The sequence below is a fragment of the Humulus lupulus genome, chromosome 6 (genome assembly GCF_963169125.1).
Source record: "Humulus lupulus chromosome 6, drHumLupu1.1, whole genome shotgun sequence".
NCBI lineage: Eukaryota > Viridiplantae > Streptophyta > Magnoliopsida > Rosales > Cannabaceae > Humulus > Humulus lupulus.
This window is the reverse complement of record NC_084798.1, coordinates 130,788,231-130,805,887: the sequence shown is the minus strand read 5'-3', so window position 1 is coordinate 130,805,887 and position 17,657 is coordinate 130,788,231.

Below are 17,657 nucleotides of genomic sequence, written 5' to 3'. Positions count from 1 at the left end.
ATAGTTAATACTCATAAACATGCATCTAAATTTATTCATTTCATCATATACATCATGCCTGCCACATAGTCACGTATTTAGCCAGTTAATCACACATATATCCAATTATGCCTTCTCGGCACGCTAATCACGACACTAAACCTTGTTAGCATTTTTGGGTCGTTACAACTATCCCCTCCTTACTTAAATTTCGTCCTCAAAATTTATTCAAATACTTCGGAATACAAATCTCATGAATCCAGTTGTAATCACAGAGTCCAATCCTTTACCTCTTATCCTTCAGTAACACTCCCATCAGAGTGACAATCTTATTCCATAAGACCTTATCTTCTTATCATAATTATATTAAGTTTTCTTTGCGCAACAACTCCCACTAGAATCCTAGGTTCTCTTTACCTCATCAGTGGTGACTTCATACATTTTTTTCCTTGACATTGGTACCAATAACATTCATAAGCCTCCACCTATACTAGGGTAAGGCTAACCTACAAGCCTCCAGCCTAGTCCTTGGTATGATCTCGGAACCCATATTAAATCGGGAGTCAAAACACCTCTTTCTTTCCAAAAATATCATATTCTTTCGTGTCTTTATTATTTGGAAAAATATAAGTCTCCCCATACTTGAAACTTGCAAACTCTTATGTCCTTTCAGATAGGCAGACATTTCTGCCCTAATAATCCTAATGACTCCATTGGTTTCCTCAAACCAGTACTGAATTACAATATTCTCTGTCTTTTATTTCATTACTTAGAATAAGTACTTCTTGCTCTCTATCTCACTATATCTCATGCCGAGTTACCCTAGTCGTTGACCGACATTCACCACTGTGAATATTCTATCAAGGGACTGTACTTGTCTTAATGCCCCAAACACTTGCACATTCGATGCATAATTCTTCAAAATCTGGATCACTTCTTTAGATTGCCAGTAAATCGAAAGGCAACCAATGGTTCTAGGTTTCAATCTTATACTCTTTGTATTCTATATCCTTTTCCAAAACTTGGAAAATAAAAGGTCTTAACCCAAAATTATCAATTTCGATGTTCCATGGAGACATACAGTCTCCTGTCGCCCAAATGACTTATTGTGTCATCCATTCATATAAACCAAAGTGTGTTAACTCAATCTGTTGAGTCGCGACCTTTCATGTTTAACCTTATTACTTGTTGTCTAATGTGGTCCATTATTACGGTCCACTACTATACCTTTGTACCTTCCAACATACTGATTTTAGATCTTAACATCCATTTAAACTTCCCGGTTATAATATCCATAAGGAGGTAATACAATACTCATCTAGGATCTCAACCTCAACACTAGGTTTCATTGGATCACTCATCCGATCTTCATATCGTAATTCATTCCTACTACAATAGTAGGATCCTGAACCATTCGTACAAGATCTTCTCTCTGAATTTCATTGTCCATAGAAATATATTTGTCCACTGTCAACTGCGGATACTATATCAATCTTGATCTTTACCTCGTCTGACTTTACTATAATTTGTGGCGTCCTATCCAGTTGGCACAAGTCTTTCCAACTCTAGGAGGTCAACTTCCATATTAATCTTCCCATATGCAATCAAGGGTTTCTAATATGAATAACCTATTAATTTCCACTAGGTCTTGGTCTCAAGGTTACTCCTCTACAGATGACCCAACGCTCAAACTCTTTTCGCTGCTACATTCACTCCTATTTCGCAGGTGCCCACACTGCACCTTAACCATGGCTATCTAGCAGTGTTGTCAACTTAATGATCCATGTATAACATTTGTGTTCTTATTCTTTCATCTACCGTGAAGCACGAACAATCATCCTTTCAGTCTATACCTGGGTCGGTCTTAGTCTTTAATGCACCGCCTTATAGTTTCATGTCTTAAGCAAAGACAATACCCTTCTCGTTGCTCTTCCGTATCCATCCATTGTATACAGATTCTAATACCATAGGGTGCCAACCAATACTTATTCTATCTTGTGAATATCTGATACAAAACTATCCATTCAATCCAACCTTAGGTTCTTGTGTCATCCTAATCTTGGGTGTAGCTGTCTTCGAAGATCCTTCGATTAGTAACTAATGTGTCTTGCTGTAATTTTCACCCCTCAGGTGTTCTTTAGTAATTTCTCTGTGAATTCTGATTGAATTCCTCATTACTTGATCCCTTCACTTCCTATAACATGACCTTGAGTACCTTTGGAGAAATCAAAGCTTACAATTTCCAGAGCCTTACCTAAAACCCTACTTTATCAGTCTTGGTATTATCAACATAGTAGTCATTTATGTTCTGCTTCCAACTAGGAGTAGACCAACACATTCCAAACCGACCTGGATATGACTCATCCATGTCATTTCTTTATTCTCTACTTGTCGAACTTACCTGTGTCATTAAAGCATTGGTCAGTTAAGAACCTTCACTGATAATCCATCATATCCTACTTAGTGCAAGAAGTAATTCCCAGAATGTCTCTTTCCTTGATCCTTGGCTGGTAATAACCAGATCGAAGATCAATTTCTGAGAACATTGTCCTCTCTTGCAACTTGGAAATTGAACCCTTCATCCTTCATAGGTGATGTCGACGTGACCCATGATGCGATGCTCCATCTTATCCATCCTCAAATCAAATACTTCTTCAACTGAACCATTAGTTCTTTCTGCTAGGCTAATATCATTCTTCACGATGTCCCTAATACCGAGTCCATCCATACCCAAGCCCGTAGTGTACTCAACAATTCTTTGTGCACCCATCTGCAACCTTACTGGCTAATCCAGTTTCCATTTAGTCTAACTGGTATATTCCAAGTGATATCCACCCCAATGTCTAGGCATCTCGTAGACGAAACTGGGTCCTTCCCTTCAAAATCTAGACATTATTACCATCTCCTATAATTCATGGTTGTCCCTTATTTAATAGAATAGCTCCAACTCAGGCTCATATTAAAACTCTTATATGACGAGCACATTCACCTTTACTATAAACCTTTTACCACTTGTATTCCAATTATTCTCTTGAAAGTTACCAACTCTTTTCCAACAAGCACTAATATCTCGAGCCCCATTTTATAACAACCGTGAGGCATGTACTTCATATCTAAATCCTTTCTAGGAGATACGTAGCACTGAACTCTTCCAGCTCATTATATGATAAAGAACGAGGACTAACAAGTCAACTAGTTACCGTCGAGTGACTAGCCTCGGGCTCTGACTGCAACAGGGCAGCCCAGTACTCCCTTCTCCAATCTAAAGCAATCTACCCTAACATGCTTAACTATTTCATGTAGAAAACATGCCTTCACTTAGCGTTCTCCCAGATGGAATCTCCCGCATCTGTCGCATACTAAGTAACCTTACTAGGCCTCATCGCCACCCTAGCGACTAACCTGTAAACTATAACCCTTCCTGTCAAAACCAGGAATAGTAGAACTATCAAGGGTCCTTCTTTTCTGGTTACAGAGCATCTGCCCTTACTTAATCCCGCAAATGGGAATACCATTGCCTGCACTGCTTACCCTACGGCTTTCACACTCCATATCATATCTCTTATATCTTTAATAACAAGGCTCCCCCCTACTGCTCAAGCATAGATGAAAATTCCATACACTGGAGCGACCCTGGTGCTCTGGGCCATCCCAGAGTTTAGTCTTTAAATAAATCATTTTCTCCGGGCTACATCCGCTAGTACCAAACCTCCAAGCAGATTGACCAACCCATCGAATTCATCAACATACTTCGTCATTGTCTTACCATTCTGGACTGAGTTCATAAACTCATTAGTCTTCGTAGTTCAAACTGCATAACAGTAGTTCCTTTTATCAAATCACCATCTGTATTCCTCCCAACCCATCATGACAACATTCCGGGTCTGGGGTATTATTCCCACCATATCCAGGCATCCCCCTACCGCATGCGCATGATGCAATTACTCTATCATGGCCTACCATTCTCATATCATCAAGGATGGAGCTAATCATGCCCATCCATTAATCAGTTCCTGAGCAGACCCAAATCTTCCTCGAAAACTAGAGGATAATGCTTCTAGAACCTTCCATTCGATAATTCTTATCTGTTTCCATCCTCAGGTTGAACCAACACTAATGTCTTTATTGTTAAGATATATGAAGTAGTTTCCCCCAACGAAACTCGCTGCCTCAACCTTCTAATCTCCTTATCTTGATCTAGGAGCCTTACTCGCATACCAGCAAACGTCTGCTTCAAATTCCAGGAGCAGATGGAGGGTTCCAACCCTAACTATCGTCTACAACCCCCATTCTAGCAATACCAGGTCCAATTAACCATCTTGAGTACATACATTCTGTATCAGTCCGCAATCACCGACTACATCCCTTAGCCCTGATGTTCACAACCAGAATCATCCCATGGGCAGGTCCAAAAAATCACAATAATCACATGCATAATAAGCATATCGAAGCACCAATCTACATTACTCATGCATTAATTATCAAATTCCATTAATACCAAATACACTCATACGTATCATGCTTTCTATACTAACATGCAAATAAGACAGGTTCAATTTTAACAATTAACCAAATATTCATGTTATTAAGTACCTAACTGTGAGTCGAGCTTATTTTTAGCGGCATGTGTACATGCCCAGCTAGTCTTCAAGAACTCTTAAACCTATACCGCTCTAATACAAAGTTGTAATGCCCTAAATAACCAAACCTGTTACAATGTGTGTTTAAAATAATGCTTAACCTGTTAAGCAAGTCGTTTGAACTTAAATGTGTAATTAAAAACTAAGTCAAGGTAAAGTAATAAAAGTTTTGGTCAACAAAAGGATTATTTTTCATTAAAATATAAATTTTGCAGACTTGTAAAAGATAAACACATACTATTTAGCTGTCCTAAGTGGCAAAAACAGGGTTTAACCCTAGCTCCTCCAAAGTTATTTCGACCGTGGCGATCAAGCAGGCTGCATATGTACACACCGCCCCTGAAGCTCTCCAACTCATGGCTGGTCCAGCTATCAACTTCCTTACCTGCATCACGTAGCACCTGTGAGCCAAAGCTCAGCAAGAAAAATTAAAACAACATCGACAACTAGGCAACGTTATAAAAGCAGTAATTATAATTCACCAAATTCAACTGACAATAGAATATACGCAACAATCTAAATAAAAGTACTCAACTTAATCAAACATATAAATCAACCTCATAAACCAATACAGATAGTCAAGCGAGAACCATGCTTCTTTTTATTGTATAATGTCTTGGCCCGACGCCCTTAGGCTGAGTCCACTGACTTTATGGCCGACCCCAGCACCCTTAGGCCGGGCTATGTTCTGCACGCTTGCTATCGGCCCCCGGCACCCTTAGGCCAGCCTTTCAACAAATATAATCACAAATGCATAATGCATAGCAAGTAATCAATGCCACTGCATACAAGCATGCCCAATCAGATATTCAACAAAAGATATGTTCATGTTCATAATATATTCATGCAAGGGGTTTAAGCCCCAACAACAACTCGGGCGTAGTTTTCTTACCTTGGATCCCGAGCAGCAAGTGTATGACGACCCCGAGCACAATCCATAATTCTTGAGCCCTTGCAGTAAAACCTAGTCAAAAGGCGATAATGAATGACCATAAGATTTTAAACCATTTAAAGTCTTTGGATTAAATTACTAGCCTTCGGGAACTCGATTTCTACTAAACTGGGTAGTAGAAATCGTCTCGAGCGCTTAAGTTTAGATCACACAGCCTCCCTAAGCTTTTAGACAAACCTAGGCTAAAACTCTCTAGGTGGGCCGCGACCTGACCCTGAGGGTCGCTGTGGGCCTCAAGTCAGAGGCGCAACCTCTGCATCTGGGGGGAGGCTGGCCATAACTTGCCCCCCTAAGGTCGCAGTGCGCCTATAAATCAGCAACCCTCATAGGGCATTATGGGCGCACGAGTTACGGCGCCCAAGAACTTGGTCGTAGCGCTCCCCAGCGAAATCAGAATTCCCTGAGTTTTCTCAACATTTCACCCATTCACAACCTCAACAATTCAATCCAATTATACTCCCAACTCCATCCACTACCATAAACAAGTCTAGGACTCCCAACCACAAATTTTAGATACACTTAACCACCACAAAATTCTACTAAGTTTACCACCCCAAATAAACTACAAAGTATCACTCAAAACCCAAGCAAATTCATCCTAATCATCTAAGTTTTCAGCAAAACAGAAACAAATATTTACCTCAATTTAAAGCTTCAATCCTCAGAGACTTCCTGCCCTTTACCTTCTTCAATTCCTGAATTCTTAAGTTTCAATTCCAGACTACCCCAGCTCAAAACATCAAGATCTTCCCTTCAGGACTTCAAAGCCTTCCAACACAAGAGAGAGAGAAAGAGAGAAACGTAATAGAGGGAGAGAAAGAGAGTCTCTTAGATACTTTCTGATTAATTCCAAAAGTTTCTAGTAGTAGCCAAAACAAGACCCATCCAATATTAAGTAAAAGACCAAATTGCCCCCCTATATTTACCCTTAACCTTAAATGGCCCCAAGGGCAAAAGCGTCATTTGACATACTTCCCGCTAATTCCTCGAGTAGTTCTATAAATTCCTAATTAATCCCGTCATGTCCAACTAATTACCAAATGTTTACCCATTTCTCAATAAACCCCAAATACACATTAAACTTTCCAAAATACCCCTAGGCTCGCCCCAAGCCCGGTGTTAAACCCCGCTGTGACTATTCTGCCAATCTGCTCACTTGGATCGCCTCGAGCCATATACTGCAAATATATCCACATAATAATGTCCTCTCAATCATTTACTCACATATATTAACATTTATGCCTACAACGAGCCACTATGACAAGTATGCCCTTATTATTAAGAATGGGCCCACATGCATATTTAATACTCCTAAACAGGCATCTAAATATATTCATTTCATCATATACATCATGCATGCCACATAGTCACGCATTTAACCAGTTAATCAGACATATATCCAATTATGCCCCCCTGGCACGCTAATCAAGGCACTAAACCCTATTAGCATTTTTGGGATGTTACATTTGTCCCCTGATGCCTTAAAGGCTCTGGTTTCTTCCACGGGAGGCGGTAAGAATTTTCTAGGAAGATATGTTCCCGGGTATCCATTAGGTCAGTGTAGGTGGCATAAATAGGCTTGAATTTGTACAAAGACTTGTTCTTCTTTGTGTCATTCTGGTCTCCCTCACCATTCCCCTTCCTCTTGTTGTTTCCCGCTTTGTTATTCTGGGTAACAGGTTTAGCCGTAGCCGCAACATCTGTCACTGATAGGGGCCTAGTTATTTCATGCAATAGCAGATCGTGTCTCTTCTAGGTTTATCCACTCCTAAGCTCAGGCAAAGAATTCATCTACACTTTTAAATCCTTTTCATTGGAGTTCTTTCCATAGGTCACCTCCCACCAGGAATAATGTCCTCATTGCCATGAGCTTGGAGCTATCATCCACGTCCCTAGCTCATGCTGTAACATTGGCAAATCTACTCAGATATGCTTTCAGTGATTCAGCAGGTTGTTGTTACATTGGTCAATGAATCGGCCTCTAGACGAGCTGCCTATGAAGCTCAGAATGCTCTCTTTAACCTAAAAGGCAACTCCTTCCATGAGTCTATCGAATGCTTCTTGTATTGTTTAAACCACTGTCTGGCAGGTCCGACCAGAGTCGCAGGGAACAGGATACACCATAGATCGAGCTCGACATTATGGGCCATCATCATTGTGTTGAACATCCCGAGTTGATCGTATGGATCTATGTTTCCATGAAATGTCGACATGTTCGGCATCCTAAAGCCAATGAGATACGTAGCTACTGCAATGTTTTGACTGAAAGGCTCGAGCTCTTCATCTAACCCACAATCATCTGCCCCTTTTCTAGATAAAATTCTCTTCATCTATTCCTCCATCAAGGCTAGTCGCTCAAGGGTTAGGTCCTTAGTCTCTAGGTTAGTTGGGGGTTGTTCAGCAGCTCCCATCCTATTGTACCTGTTTGATGGGTTGTTGTCCCTTCAAGTCCGAGCTTTGTTAGGTGGAACATTCCCATTGTCGCGTACGATAGAAGGACCTCCCTCATGTCGAGTATTACTTACATCCTCGTTACGAGCTGGATACCTTCTTTGTGATTTCAAATGATCGCATAGGTCGGGTTGTGGATCATACTGCAGACTTTGTGCTGAGCTTAGATGATTCCTCATGTCACTTTCATATCTGCCTCCACATTGGCTCCTCATCCAGTAACTTCCATTTGCAAAACTTACAGCCCGCGGCTAAGATCGAGGACTTGGATTCTCAGCACGTGCCCAAGGGACGTAAGTATCTACTAATGGGGGAGGATTTCTCTTACTCTTCCCACGAGCTGGAGCATCTCGTTGTGGGTGAGGTGGTGTAGGATGTCTAACCAGTGATGGTGGATGCCTTATAGATGAGGCAATCCTCGTTCCATCAGTACGAACTAAATTAGCCCCCCTCGACTCTACCCCAATGTCCCGAGTTCTCTGTGTCTGGGGTTCTGATCATGGCACAATAGGATTCGCTGGAACATTTTGCCTTTGTGAACTTGTCCAAGCCTGCCCTGGTGGGTTGTTGTGGGCACTCCTGGAAATCTGTGAAGAAGGTACGAAGCTGGGGGTTGTATTTCTAACTGAACGACTGACATGTTGACGATGACTCTTATGATGACCAGTGGGTTGAGCGCTTCGGTGCTTTTTCTCTGAAGGTACAAAGCTCGGAGTAGCGGTCCTAAAAGAATGACTAGGATTAGATCGGTTATTCCTGTGGGACTTATGAGACCCACTTTGCCTCTTTCCGACATCAACTTCGGTTGCAAGAGAGGGTAACTGAGGCAAGACCTCCTCGATCTATTTGTTTGCCCTAGCGAGATGGCTCCTTAATTGGGTGTTTTTCATCTTGATGGCCGTCAAATATCCTGGATTAGGATTTGGTAGGAGTGATGCTGAACTCCCAGCATTGTCCAGACCCGACGGTTGTTTCCCAGGACGTTGTTGAACATCTAGGCCCCTTTCAGTGGGAACAGTAGTATGATGGGCCTCCTGCCCACTAGGCTATTCCATCTCATTGTCATGCATCGATTGAGTGAGCATCGTGATGAATGTCGACTGAAACTTGTGAAGCTCTAATTTCCTCTCAATGAAAGCACCAAACAGTTAACACGATTTTTCGCCAATGGTAGATTAAGAAATCTTGTAGGGATATTAGTGCTAAATTGTAAAGCATAACGAAATAATAAGAACCCTCTTGTACACACACAACTTTTATGTGGCTCAGTGGTTCAAATCCACCTAGTTCAGGAGACAGTATTATTGCTTTTCTCTCACAATTTCTGCAGAGTTTTAGTAATACAAAAAGGCAGTCCCCTTCTCTATCCATTATCCCTGACATTTATAGGGGAATTTCCTGGACAGGTTTGGGTAACCGCGTGAATAAATAAGGTATACATTTAATAGAGATTATTGACATTTACATTGGGATATGATTTGATAACATAATAGAATATACTTCTGCTATCTCATATAATAAATGATAGATATGTAATACAACCTGGGCATTAATAATCATATAAGGAGCCTCTGAATCTCTTGGGATCCTTTAGTATGTGTTAAGACCTGGTTTCCACGAGCTGGATATCTCACCCGAGCTGGTGTTTAAAGACTATCTAGACCTTAGTTCGTATTAAACTCAGAGCACCCAAATGTGGATATGGCCACTATAAGTCTTGAACTGGATTGTTATCCTAAGAGGCGATCTAATAGTAACCTGTACGTCGTGTACGCAAGCTGTACCTGAGCTGCTCACATCATTGTTAACCAGATATCTTACTTGGCTATTTTTCCACATATTCATCTGCCAACTGTGCTTTTGGTGAGTAATTGATCTTGTGCTAATTTTACAGTACAACAACTAGTAATGACCTAACCCATATCCTAGAAACTACCAGCTCCCCAGCAGGCAATAAAGTCCTAAACCTCGCAGTATAATAATCGCAAGGCCTACACAATATATCAATCACTTTGCTAGAAACAAATGAATGGGTAGCGCTAGAGTCAATCAATACATTATATGAAGTGATAATGCTAGAGTGCTGACCTATCACCATCGAGGGACTAGCCTCAACCTCTACCTGACTCAGGGCGAACACTCGACCTGAAGTCAAGCTGTCTGCCTTCGTTGGTTCTTCCTTCTTCAAGGTTGGACAGTCCTTTTTGAGATGCCCAATCACCCAGATGGCGCTTCCTGCACCAAGCATACTCCGGGTAACTTCTCCATGCCTCACTACTGCCCTGGCGGCCACCCTGAACACCTCGGCCCCTCCTGTCAGGAGTAGTAGTGGTCAAGGTGCCTCTGCCCCTACCAGATCCCACAAATGGAGGCACTGCCCTTCGAACATCTCGTATAGCAGCGCTCTCCCTCCATATCTTGTTTTCTGCCTCCTCAACTATAAGGGTCTTCTAGAAAACCTGGGCATAAGTAGTCTCCCCAGGTATTGAGGATATTCGCACATCCCGGGCTATCATAGCATTCAGCCCCCGGATGAACCTGTCTTACCTGGCTACATCTATAGGCACTGGACCGGGTGCAAACTTTGACAGCCTATCAAATTTCAAGGCATACTCAGTAACTATCATGCAGCCCTATACCAAATCGGTGAACACATTCTCCTTCATCGCCCTAACGGCACTACTATAGTACTTTTAGTTGAACAAGTCTCTGAACTCATCCCAACCCATGACAGAAACATCTCGAGTATGAGATGCCACCTCCCACCAATAGCGGGCATCATCTCGGAACATGTAAGTGGAGACACCCTATCATTACCAGCCGCCCACATGAAGTCCAAGATGGAGGTGGTCAGTCTCATCCACTATTTCGCCTTAAGTGGATCTAGTCCTCCCTCAATGATTGGAGGATGTTGCTTCCTGAATCTCATACAGCGGCTTCCACCTATTCCTAATATCAGGCTGCAGTACGGTTGGTGCCACAACAGGTGGCAAGTTTAGTGCAGCGTTCCCTGGCAAAACCTGTTGTCCCAGAAGGTAGATCTCTTCCTCTTGAATCTAAAGTCTAGCTTGCATGTTAGCAAGCATGTGCTGCCATTTCTCAGGGACTGGCAGAGGGCTCTCGCCTTGGTTATCATCTCTAGCCTCGTTCTCAACACTGGCTAGTCGAACTAATCGCCTTGGAGGCATAACTCTCTAAGTTTATCTACAATCAACGACTCGGCTGGTCAGACAATGATAATAGGTTTCTAAAGTCTCCCCATGGTCTAATACCACAATTAAGCAACAATATGCAGTCACAATGCTAATATGCATTTCAAAAACTATCCACATATAGTAGCAATGCTAATAAGCATGCCTTATCATATACACATAGAAGTCAAGGGCCATGCCCTATCAGTATATCTCATGCTTCCTATTAAACGGGTAGATAAGGCATTCATATTTCATTTCAACAGCCAATCATATAATCACATATTTAGTTACTAAACCCCGAGTCGAGCTTGTCTTTAGCGGCGAGTGTACATGCCCAGCCAGTCTTAAGGAACCCTTAAACCTATACCGCTCTGATACCAAGTTGTAACGCCCTGGATAGCAAGACCATTACACTGTGTATTTTAAATAGTGTTGGACTTGCTAATTAAGTCATTTGGATAAAAACATGTTAGTAAGGTTAATTAACGGATTAGGGTTAAAAGATATTGGTCATAGAAATAATTGTTTTCGTTAAAAGGTTTGAGTCTGTACATGGGATCCCAAAATTAAGTGTTTGCAAGACATTTACAACTTCAAAATAATGACAAGGTAAGCTGGCCTAAGCGGAAAAATTAAGTTTCCTCTAGTCCCTGTTGATCCCTAGGCCGTGCCAGTCGAGTAGTTGCAAATGTACACGCCGCCTTTAAAGCTCTCCAACTCATGGGTGGTCTAGCTTTCCATTTCCCTTACCTACACCACATAGCACCCGTGAGCCAAGGCTCAGCAAGAAAACTTAAATCACAAACACAAATGAATAATAGTATATAAATAATAGACTCAGATCATTCAACTTAAATAATGACAGGACATAAGCAATGAGCTAGGCAGTAATAATTTGCTTAATCCAACATATAATTCAATCTCAGCATTCGATATAGTTAGTTAAGTGCAAACGACACTTCTGATTATTTTAGTGATGTTCAGGCTCGGCGCCCTTAGGCCACTGAGTGCTCTAGATCTATGGCTGATCCCGACACTCATAGGCCAGGTTGTGTTCTACACACTTAACATAAGCCACGACTCCCTTAGGTTGGACTTTTAGATCAAGTATAATTAAACAATTAGATTACATAACACTCAATCAGTTACAACATAAACAAGCATGCCAAACTAGATATATTCAGATATAGATATAATCATAATAATATTCTCTAACAGGGGTCCGAGTCCCAATCACAGTCATCTTATCAGAAGGGTGTTTTCGTAATTTTGACTCGTTAAGGGTGTATTTGTAAATATATGTGTTTTTTATTTAGACCACATTATTATGTGGATATATTTGAGTTATTTGGCAAGGGACGACTCTAATTAGCAAATTAGAGATTTAGTCACAACGAGGATTAATACCCGACTCTGGGTGAGGCTAGAGGTATTTTGGTCATTTAATACATTACCGAGATTTTTTGGGTAATGGGAAGCTATTTGTTAATCTTTTGGGGCTATTGGAATTAATTGGGAAATATGGTGTTAATTGAGGATTATTGGGAAATGGTGGAAAATGACCATTTTGCCCTTGAGAGCATTAAAGAGATAATTTATAGGCAAGGGGCATTTTGGTCATTTCATGCCTACGAAATAGCTTAGTCAAGGCTAGGTGGATAACTTAAGAAAACAGAACACCTAAATAGATCCATCTCTCTCTCTCTCCCTCTCTCTCTCTCTCTCTCTCTCCCTCTTTCTCCCTTTCTTTGTGGTTAAGTTTTTTTTTATTTTGAGGAGAAATGCCTGAATTGGAAGCTTGTAGGAGTAGTAATTGGATTAAGGTGTAGCTTTAGGTTGTAATTACTGAGCTAAGGTAAGGATTTAAACTCTGGTTTTTGGTGAATTTCTTGTTTGTTTTAGTGTTAAGTTTTGAACTCAAGGTTTGGAATTTGAGTTGTGGTGAGGATTTGGCTTGGTTTGGGGGGTTTCTATGCTGTCTATAATGTGTTGTTATAAGTTTAGAACTCAATTCTGGGTTAAGTTGAAGTTTAGGGACTCATTTTAGGGGTTTTGGTTTAGAGAAAATAGCAGGAAAATGTTGGAATTCTAGGTTCGCGAGGTTGCGCTGCGGCGCTGTTATTGGAACATCATGGTCCGCATGAACACACAGGTGTTGGGGTTCTTCTAAACTTCCTTGGCACCACGGCACCTAGTAGGCTACGCTGCGGTGCGTGCCCTGTGGTTTTGGGCTCGGAGCTCTCTTACTTGTGGAGCGTCGCGACCCTTAGTTGGGGTTGTCATAGCTCTAATTGGAGAAATGGGAAAATGAGGTTTTGAGTAGCAAGGACTCAAACCTAAGTGCTCAAGAAGGATTCTATTACTAGGTTTAGTAGAGTTCATGGTCCTAGAGGATAGGACTCTTTCCAGAAGCCTTTATTTGCTCATTATTAATGGTTATTCATTATTATGGTTGTGACTAGGGTTCATCGATTGGTTCAGGAGGAAAAAGGTACAGGCTCACGGTCGTGATACGTGTCTCGTTAAGGACCTAAGGTAAGAAAACTGCACCTAATATATGGTTAGGGCTTGAGTCTGGTCATGGAACATAGTTATAACTATGATTGTTGATGTTTTATTAAACATGTCTGATTGTGTTGAGCATATCTATGATAAATGATTTCTGCTTGTCTGTATTATCTGATTGAAAGGCTTGAATTATGAGTCACCAGGTGACTATAGCACGTGGAGTGCAGGCCGGTATGGTTAGGCCTATCTAGGAGCATGACATCCACTTGAACGACCTAATGGTTGCTTGAAAAACAAAGCGTCAGGTATGCTTGTCTAGACCTATGGCTAGTTATCAGTAAATAGGGCTACTGCCCCCAGTGGGACTCTATAGTCACTTAGCTGGATTGTATGCATGCATGACTAGACTTAGTACTGCTAGGCATCCCAAATAAAATTCTGAAATATGTTATTAACTACTTATGAGCATGTCTATGTTTTTTTGCTGAGCCTTGGCTCACGGGTGCTATGTGGTGCAGGTAATGGAAAGGAGAAGCTAGACCAACCATGAGTTGGAGAACTTCGGTGGCGGCATGTACATATGTAGCCTGCTCGACCGTCATGGCCGGGGATTTAAGGAGGAACTAGGGTCAAACCCTAATTTTTGCACTTAGGCTGACATGTCTTGTATTCACCTTTTTTAAGTTGTAAATAACTTTTTAAATGTTTAGTTTGGGATCCCATATACAAACTTAAACTATTTAATGAATGTAAATATTCCTTTGACCAAAAATTTTAACCCTAACTCGTTAATTACTTCTAGTCACACATTTATGTCTAAATGACTCGATTAGCAAGTCGAACAGTATTTAAATTATACAGTGTAATGGTCTTGTCTATTTAGGGCATTACAACTTGGTATCGGAGCTGACAAGGTTTAATGGTTCCTAAAGACAAGCTGGGCATGTACACTTGCTGCTAAACACACGCTCGACTCAGGTTTCTGTAACTGTTTATGTGGTTATCTGTTTAACTGCTTAGATAAGATATAAATGCCTTATATGCCTGCCTTATTAGGGAGTATAAGATATTCTGATAAGGTCCCCTTGACTGCTATGTGTGTGCTAAAGATGTGCTTATTAGCACAATCACTTTTTGTGAATGCTAAGGAAACGCTTATTAGCGCTGTTATATGCATATGTATGCTAGAAGATGCTTATTGAAATGCTTATTAGCATTATGATTGCATGTGAATGCTTATTTGATTGGTTTGGACCATGTGGTGGCAAGAGGTATTGTTATCATTAACTGATAGGCCAAGTTGTTAACTGCAGATAAACTTGGAAGTACGCTTCCAAGATAGTTAGATTCATTAGTCAACCAAGAAATGCAGGCCCAGGATGATAATCAGGGCCAGGCCCCTTTGCCAGCTTCAGAGAACTGGCAGTAAATGCTTGCTGATATATAAGCTATTACAAAGGCAAGAAGAAGAGATTTGCCTATTGAAACAGTAACAAGTTCCATCAGGGAACGTTCAACCAGTGGTGCCACCTGCATTGGTACTAGTAGTAGTACAACCCCCACATGTTGAGAATAGATGGAAACCCCTTTATGAAATGTTCAGAAAGCATCACTCTCCAATTTTTTAGGGTAGTGCAAATCTGGTTAAGGACGAACAATGGATGAGTATGATGACTGCTATCCTGGACTTCATGAGGGTAGTTGGTAATGAGAGAGTTGCCTGTGCCACGTATATGTTTTGGGAGGATGACTGAATTTGGTGGGAAGTAATATCCCAGACCAAGAACGTGAATACCATGGATTGGGAAGAGTTCAAATTTTTTTTTAAAGAAAACTACTACAATGATGCAGTTAGGGCTGCAAAGGCAGAGGAATTTAATAGGCTGCTACAAGGGAATATGTCAGTGACAGAATTTGCACTAAAATTTGACAGACTGGCCAAATTTGATGCAGACTTTGTGCCGATAGATGGGCAAGGAAGGAAAGGTTCCTTTGGGGATTGCAACCTATGGTAGCTCGAGACGTTCAAATTACCACTGTGTCTGGGGTGATGACATATACAGAGGTGGTAGAGAAAGCCCTTACTGTAGAGGGCGGAAAGAATAAGATCTGGCATGAGAACGTGAAGAGAAGAGATATTAGGAGGATAGGACCTCCATTTACAGCTTTTGGTAAGGGTGGAGGCCCTAGTGACCAGAAAAGGAAGGCTCCAAATCCTTTGTCAGTTTCAGACCCAGGCAGGAGGCCAAGGGGTATACAGATAGGTAGCCAAGGTGGCAATGAGGTCTAAAGGAACTACCCAGAGTGCGCTAGATATAGGAGACGGCATCTAGGAGAATGTTAGGCAAAGGTTGGCTTCTTATGCAAGATAGTAGGACATTTGAAGAAAGACTGCCAAAGAGCAAAGAAAAAGGAACAAAAGAAAGTGGACAGCTTGACTCTAGGCTGAATGTTTGCATTGGTGCAAGAATAGGCTGAGGCTAGTCCCTCAGTAGTGACATGTTAGCTCACTAGTGCTGGAACCTCTTATACTGCTCTAATTAATTCTGGTGCTACACATTCCTTTGTTTCTAGTAGAATAATTGATAGATTGTGTAGACCATGTGACTATTATGCTGTGGGGTTTGGAACTTTATTGCCCACTAAGGAGTTAGTAGTCTCTAGAAGATGGATCTAATCACTGCCACTAGTGGTTGATAGCAGGGAGTTGTTAGTGGACTTGATTGAATTGGTTATGGATGATTTTGGGTATGAACTTGCTAGTTAAATATGGGGCAGCTATAGACTGTAAGAAGAAGATTGTAACCTTTAAGCCTGAGGGTGAGGATTCCTTTGTTTTGTTGGCATTGTGCATGGACCCCGTGTACCTATGATATCAACATTAAGGGCTAGAGACCTATTGCGTGGTGGTTACATAGGATTCCTAGCCAGTGTGGTTACATAGGATTCTTAGCCAGTGTGGTGAATACCAAAAGAGACCAGACTAGTATGTGAGTTTCTAGAGGGCCACATAGAGAGATAGATTTTGTCATTGAATTGGCTCCAGGGACAGAAATAGTGTCTAGGGCACCGTACAGAATGGCCCTAGTAGAGTTGAAAAAGCTGAAGGTACAGTTACCGGAGTTGTTAGACTTGGGTTTTATTACATCCAGTTTCTCTCCATGGGGTGCACCAGTCTTATTTGTAAAGAAGAAAGACGGTTCTCTGAGGATGTGTATTGATCAGGGAACTGAACAAGCTAAATTTCAAGAATAGTTACAGGGCAGGACTATATTCTCAAAGATAGATGATCTTCGATGTTGTTATCACCAGCCTTTCGCACAAGATATGGGCATTATGAGTTCCTGGTCATGTCATTTGGTTTGACTATTGCCCTAGCAGCATTTATGGATCTGATGAACAGGGTGTTCAAGGTTTACTTGGATCAGTTTGTGATCATCTTCATTGACGGTATACAAGTCTATTCTCACTTAGAGGCACTACAAGAAAAAACAGTATTCATAACACTTAAAAACTGCTAACCGGGACTATTGATAACGCTTCTGAAAATGCTAACATAGCCCCTGTTATTAAAAGTCCAGTCTTTTCTATAAAAGTATTTGAATGTTATGTTCAGTGTTATCTTAACTATTCAATAACACATTTTTAGTTGCTATAATATTCAAATAATAACATTTAGATAGAGTTTTTGGTTATAAATTTGAAGTTTAATCTTATACTTTTTTCATAACACTTTTCAACTGTTACATTTGATTATTTTCATAACATTTTTAGTTTGTTATATTATATAAACCATAACGATTTTTTACGCTTATAATATGTTTTTAAATCATAACATATAGTAATAAAATTGTTACTTTAGTGTGGATAATATATTTTTAAAAATTTTTTGATAAGTATACTTGTATGGTTTTTTTTAATTAAAAGATTTTC